A 7,674-nucleotide genomic window follows, 5' to 3' on the forward strand; every position below is an offset into this window, starting at 1 on the left:
GCGGTCTCTCCTTCACTGCAGCCGAGGTGAGTAAGACATTTAAACGTGTTAACCCTCGCAAGGCTGCAGGCCCAGACGGCATCCCCAGCCGCGCCCTCAGAGCATGCGCAGACCAGCTGGCCGGTGTGTTTACGGACATATTCAATCAATCCCTATACCAGTCTGCTGTTCCCACATGCTTCAAGAGGGCCACCATTGTTCCTGTTCCCAAGAAAGCTAAGGTAACTGAGCTAAACGACTACCGCCCCGTAGCACTCACATCCGTCATCATGAAGTGCTTTGAGAGACTAGTCAAGGACCATATCACCTCCACCCTACCTGACACCCTAGACCCACTCCAATTTGCTTACCGCCCAAATAGGTCCACAGACGATGCAATCTCAACCACACTGCACACTGCCCTAACCCATCTGGACAAGAGGAATACCTATGTGAGAATGCTGTTCATCGACTACAGCTCGGCATTCAACACCATAGTACCCTCCAAGCTCGTCATCAAGCTCGAGACCCTGGGTCTCGACCCCGCCCTGTGCAACTGGGTACTGGACTTCCTGACGGGCCGCCCCCAGGTGGTGAGGGTAGGCAACAACATCTCCTCCCCGCTGATCCTCAACACTGGGGCCCCACAAGGGTGCGTTCTGAGCCCTCTCCTGTACTCCCTGTTCACCCACGACTGCGTGGCCACGCACGCCTCCAACTCAATCATCAAGTTTGCGGACGACACAACAGTGGTAGGCTTGATTACCAACAACGACGAGACGGCCTACAGGGAGGAGGTGAGGGCCCTCGGAGTGTGGTGTCAGGAAAATAACCTCACACTCAACGTCAACAAAACTAAGGAGATGATTGTGGACTTCAGGAAACAGCAGAGGGAACACCCCCCCATCCACATCGATGGAACAGTAGTGGAGAGGGTAGCAAGTTTTAAGTTCCTCGGCATACACATCACAGACAAACTGAATTGGTCCACTCACACAGACAGCATCGTGAAGAAGGCGCAGCAGCGCCTCTTCAACCTCAGGAGGCTGAAGAAATTCGGCTTGTCACCAAAAGCACTCACAAACTTCTACAAATGCACAATCGAGAGCATCCTGGCGGGCTGTATCACCGCCTGGTATGGCAACTGCACCGCCCTCAACCGTAAGGCTCTCCAGAGGGTAGTGAGGTCTGCACAACGCATCACCGGGGGCAAACTACCTGCCCTCCAGGACACCTACACCACCCGATGCTACAGGAAGGCCATAAAGATCATCAAGGACATCAACCACCCGAGCCACTGCCTGTTCACCCCGCTGTCATCCAGAAGGCGAGGTCAGTACAGGTGCATCAAAGCTGGGACCGAGAGACTGAAAAACAGCTTCTATCTCAAGGCCATCAGACTGTTAAACAGCCACCACTAACATTGAGTGGCTGCTGCCAACACACTGTCAATGACACTGACTCAACTCCAGCCACTTTAATAATGGGAATTGATGGGAAATGATGTAAATATATCACTAGCCACTTTAAACAATGCTACCTTATATAATGTTACTTACCCTACATTATTCATCTCATATGCATACGTATATACTGTACTCTATATCATCGACTGCATCCTTATGTAATACATGTATCACTAGCCACTTTAACTATGCCACTTGGTTTACATACTCATCTCATATGTATATACTGTACTCGATATCATCTACTGTATCTTGCCTATGCTGCTCTGTACCATCACTCATTCATATATCCTTATGTACATATTCTTTATCCCCTTACACTGTGTATAAGACAGTAGTTTTTTGGAATTGTTAGTTAGATTACTTGTTCGTTATTACTGCATTGTCGGAACTAGAAGCACAAGCATTTCGCTACACTCGCATTAACATTTGCTAACCATGTGTATGTGACAAATAAAATTTGATTTGATTTGATTTGATTTACCCATTGGATGTACTAACCATAATATAGTTCCAAAAGCTGGGCCTAAAATAGAGTTTAAGTGATAATACAAAACTTTTGGTACTAATTGTTATGTTGAAGATACAAAAAATATTTGTTGGTCTAATGTGAATAATATAGAGCATCCAGACCGTGCACTTGATCAAATCAAATGTTATTTGTCACATGCGCCGAATAAAACAGGTGTAGAACTTACTGTGACATGCTTAATTACAAGCCCTTAACCAATAATGCAGTTAAGAAAATAGAGTTAAATAAAATATTTATTAATTAACTAAAGTCAAAAAAATTTATTAAAAAAGTATTATATAAAGTAACACAATAAAATAACATTAATTAGGCTATATAAAGTGGGTACCGGTACCGAGTCAATGTGCGGGGGTACAGGATAGTCAAGGTAATTTGTACATGTAGGTAGGGGTAAAGTGACTATGCATAGATAATAAACAGTGAGTAGCAGCAGTGTAAATACAAAGGAGGAGGGTGTGTCAATGCAAATTGTCCAGGTGGCCATTTGATTAATTGTTAAGCAGTCTTGTGGCTTGGGGGTAGAGGCTGTTATGGAGCCTTTTGGACCTAGACTTAGCGCTCCAGTAACTCTTGCTGTGCGGTAGCAGAGAGAACAGTCGATGACTTGGATGACTGGAGTCTTTGACCATTTTTTTGGGCCTTCCTCTGACACCACCTAGTATATAGGTCCTGAATGGCAGGAAGCTTGGCCCCAGTAATGTACTGAGCCGTACGCACTACCCTCTGTAGCACCTTACGGTTGGATGCCGAGCAGTTGCCATACCAGTTGCCATTTCCTGGTGTGTTTGGACCATGATAGTTTGTTGGTCATGTGGAACTCAGCCCTCCTTTTCCTGTAGTCCATGATCATCACCTTTGTCTTGCTTACGTTGAGGGAGAGATTGTTGTCCTGGCACCACACTGCCAGGTCTCTGACCTCCTCCCTATAGGCTATCTCACCGTTGTCGGTGATCAGGCCTACCACCGTTGTGTCATTAGCAAACTTAATGATGGTGTTGGCCATGCAGTCGTGGGTGAACAGGGAGTACAGGAGGGAACTAAGCACACACCCATGAGGGGCCCCCATGTTGAGGATCAGCGTGGTAGATGTGTTGTTGCCTACCCTTACCACCTGGGGGCGGCCCGTCAGGAAGTCCGGGATCCAGTTGCAGAGGGAGGTGTTTAGTCCCAGGGTCTTTAGCTTAGTGATAAGCTTTGTGGGCACCCTGGTGTTGAACACTGAGCTGTAGTCAATGAACAGCATTCTCACATAGGTGTTCCTTTTGTCCAGCTGGGAAAGGGCAGTGTGGAGTGCGATTGAGATGGCGTCATCTGTGGATCTGTTGGGGCGGTATGCGAATTGGAGTGGGTCTAGGGTTTCCGGGATGACGGTGTTGATGTGAGCCATGACCAGCCTTTCAAAGCACTTCATGGCTACTGACGCGAGTGCTACGGATCGGTAGTCATTTAGGCAGGTTACCTTTGCTTTCTTGGGCACAGGGACTATAGCGGTCTGCTTGAAGCATGTAGGTATTACAGACCCTTAGGGAGAGGTTGAAAATGTCAGTGAAGACACTTGCCAGTTGGTCCTCGCATGCTCTGAGTACACGTCATGGTAATCCGTCTGGCCCTGCGGCCTTGTGAATGTTGACCTGTTTAAAGGTCTTGCTTACATCGGCTACAGAGAGCACGGTCACACAGTCATCCGGAACAGCTAGAGCTCTCATGCATGCTTCAGTGTTGCTTCCCTCGAAGTGAGCATAAAAAGCATTTAGCCCGTCTGGTAGACTTGCCTCACTGGGCAGCTCACGGCTGAGTTTCCCTTTGTACTGCGTAATAGTTTGCAAGCCCTGCTACATCCAACGAGCGTCAGTGCCGGTGTAGTTCTGTATTGACGCTTTGCCTGTTTGATGGTTTGTCTGAGGGCATAGCAGGATTTTTTATAAGCGTCCGGATTAGTGTCCCACTAAGCGGCAGCTCTAGCCTTTTGCTCGGTGCGGATGTTGCCTGTATGGCTTCTGGTTGGGATATGTACGTACGGTCACTGAGGGGATGACGTCGTAGATGCACTTATCGACTATTAAACAGCTTCAATCTCCAGGCCATCAGACTGGTAAACAGTCATCACTAGCCGGCCTCCGCCCAGTACCGTGCCCTGAAACTTAGACACTGTCACTAGCCAGCACTTTAGAGACTGCTGCTCTAAGTACATAGTCGTTGAACACTGGTCACTTTAATAAATGTTTACATACTGTTTTGCCAACTTCATATGTTTATACTGTATTCTAGTCTTGGCTCATCCAATATAACTACTGCTGCACATACCTTTTCTACTCATATACTGTCCATACACCCCATATATACATTTATATAACATACTATGACATTGCTCGTTCTGATATTGCTCTTTCTGATATTTCTTCATTTATTTTTTGTTACTTTTTGGATTATGTGTGTATTGTTTTGTAATGCTAGATATTACTGCACTGTTGGAGCAAGAAAACAAAAGCATTTTGCTGCACGTGTGATAGGGAAAAGGGAATCAGAGAGGTGCGGGGGCTGCCATAATCAAAATCCACATCTTTGGTGCCCGGTGGGTGGGTTAACTGCCTTGCTCAGGGGCAGGACGACAGATTTCTACTTTGTCAGCTCGGGGATTCAATCCATCAACCTTTCAGTTACTGGCCCAATGCTCTAACCACTAGGCTACCTGCTAACGTCTACAATTCTATGTACATGACCAATACAGTATGTAGGAAATCAAATAAAAATGTATGACATCATGGGCTAAAGCTAGGAAGCATATACTGTATAACCACATGAATAACACAAGAGAATGCAAACACACTCACACACATTCCTCAGTGGGCTCTTAAGCCTTGTTCACATTGGTTTGAATGACTCCAATGCAATTTTTGGGGAGTATGTTCTTTTTCCTGCAGTCTGAACAGCCAAAAAGCACATGGAATCGGATATTTGAAGCCACATTTCAAACCACCTTCGAAGTCTGATTTCTGGCTATGCGACTTGTGTCTGAACGGTCAAATCTGATTTATTTGCCCTGAAGTGGTTTTTAGACTGTTACTTGGCATATCTTGTTGCTTGCTACTCTGTTGACAGTTTGACAAGAACATGTGGTAGCTAACTAGCTTGATAATTGTTTACAAACAAATGAGTGAATGTGCTAGAAAGCTGAACAGCTACCTACCCAGTTGACTGCTGAGGCTAGCCAAAAATGACTCAATTTGAAATTCACCTTATCCTTTAAGGCTTTAAAAGGCGTTCTGACACTTTGATTTTGAACATTCAAAGCAACTGGGAAACATCCATGGCAGGTATTGTTGTCACCTTAGCTTGCTGCTTAACTTCTGAGTGATAGGAACCATGAGCATCACCACCAATCAGCCTACACCACCGTCCACCCTTCGTAGCTATGACAACTTGTGAAGCCATGCCAGCAAATGACTGCTGTCTGAACTTGCCGTTTGGACAGTCAGTATTCCAAAATTGATTTGAGCAGTAAGGCCTGCAGTGTGAACAAGGTTTAAGTCTGCTTAACTGTCATTAATGGAATATTAGATGTGTGTTAGTGTGTGTGTGTGGTGGGTGGGGCCGGGCTTAGCTGGGCCTGGGGACTGGATTGGGGCTGTTAGGGTGGGGTTAATGAGCTGTCACGTAACCCGCTCACACCACAGGACAGCCTGAGGGAATCAGACACAGACAGACACACGAAGACAGAGGACAGACAGCAGGCCTGTGTAAGCGGACATGGCGGAGTCCAAGACATTAGCAAACAGGGAGGAATGAATGTTAAACAAGGGTCAAAGTGCACACACTTCAGAATGTAAGAATAAAAAGCATCCAAAAACATAATGGTGTGTTTATGTATTTGCTTAAGTGGGTAAAAATACAGTACTGTATTTGAATGTTCAGCATGGCTGGACCTCCTTCCGTTGTGGTGGATCCAGCAGAATGAAAAGCAGCACATTCGTGTATGCAGTAGCAAGTACTGGGATCTAGAGACAGTTTTGGTACTCATGTGTGTCATTATAGAAAGTATACTGCCATCTTGTGGCGGGACTGATTCCCCGAGTACTGCATTTGGAAACTAGTTGAGGTGAGAGCTCTTCACACCAGAATAAAATATAGTAATAATTTCTCTGATACCACATTGATAGATTAGGTACATGTGTAATTTATAATTATTTTAAATTCACAAACATGTTAGATGATTCTGTATTTTTCAGTGGGACGATTTTAAAGTGACTAAATTTAGATAATAGAATCCAGACATTTTGGGATATATATATTAAAAAAAGAAAACAGAACAAAAACTGAAACAAATGGAATTATATGGTTTAGACTTTAAATTATATGGATTTGTAGTGGTCTCATGTACAATACAAGATTTTTTTGTTGCCAAAAGTGCAAATCTCCAAAACCACCTATCCCCATATAGCTTCTTCCAACAGACACTGATGGCCATTGTTAAGGAAAACAAGTTTTCGGAGTAGGACAGAGTTTTTAGCGTCCAAGCTTGACAGACAGATTGAAATACTCGGATGTAAAATGTTGACTGTCCCTCTCCCTCCACCCCCCTACGTCTCCCCAACGCCAAGACTCAAAAGTGAGAATTAGAATCGTGTCAAGCCTAAAGACATTCTGCACTTCATTGTATTCATGCATGGGTTTTAGTGTAATTTACTATGAGTTTTCTCCATTCATCATGTTTTGTTTTAATATAGATTATGTTAGCTTCAAGCATTCCTGAATAACACTATCATCATTATACTCAAAAATCCCAAATAGATCTCAATGAAGATGAAGAATAAGTGGAAATTTGGACATGTTCCTACAGTATTAAATCACGAGCTGAGGATAGGATGCATATAATGCATTCGCAAAGTATTCAGACCACTTGACCTTTTCCAAATGTTGTTACATTACAGCCTTATTCTAAAATGGATTAAATAAAAACAAGGGAAGGGTCTTGTTCAGGGAGGTGACCAAGAACCCAATGGTCGCTCTGACAGCGCTCTAGAGTTCCTCTGTGGAGATATGAGAATTTTCCAGAAAGACAACCATCTCTGCAGCACTCCACCAATCAGGCCTTTATGGTAGTGGCCAGATCCTCAGTAAAAGGCACGACAGCCCGCTTGGAGTTTTCCAAAAGGCACCTAAAAGATTCTCTGGTCTGATGAAACCAAGATTGAACTCTTTGGCCTGAATGTCAAGCGTCACATCTGGGGGAATCCTGGGACCATCCCTACAGCATTGGGGCAGGTAGCGTTCTCCTGACATCCCCCAAACCCAGAATTGTCTGTCGGAATGCCAGATGGTGAAGTGTGATTCATCACTCCAGAGAACGCGTTTCCACTGCTCCAGAGTCCAATGGAGGCGAGCTTTACACCACTTCAGCTGACGCTTGGCATTGAGCATGGTGATCTTAGGCTTGTGTGCAGCTGCTCGGCCGTGTTTTCAAAGGCATTTTGATACTCAGTAGTGAGTGTTGCAACCAAGGACAGACGTTTTTTACATTCTACACGCTTCAGCACTTGGCTGTCCCGTTCTGTGAGCTTGTGTGGCCAACCACTTCTCAGCTGAGCTGTTGTTGCTCCTAGAAGTTTCCACTTCAAAATAACAGCACTTACAGTTGACCTGAGCAGCTCTAGCGGGGCAGAAATTTGATGAACTGACTTGCTGGAAAGGTGGCGTCCT

The sequence above is a fragment of the Oncorhynchus tshawytscha genome, linkage group LG05 (genome assembly GCF_018296145.1).
Source record: "Oncorhynchus tshawytscha isolate Ot180627B linkage group LG05, Otsh_v2.0, whole genome shotgun sequence".
In the NCBI taxonomy this organism is placed as follows: domain Eukaryota; kingdom Metazoa; phylum Chordata; class Actinopteri; order Salmoniformes; family Salmonidae; genus Oncorhynchus; species Oncorhynchus tshawytscha.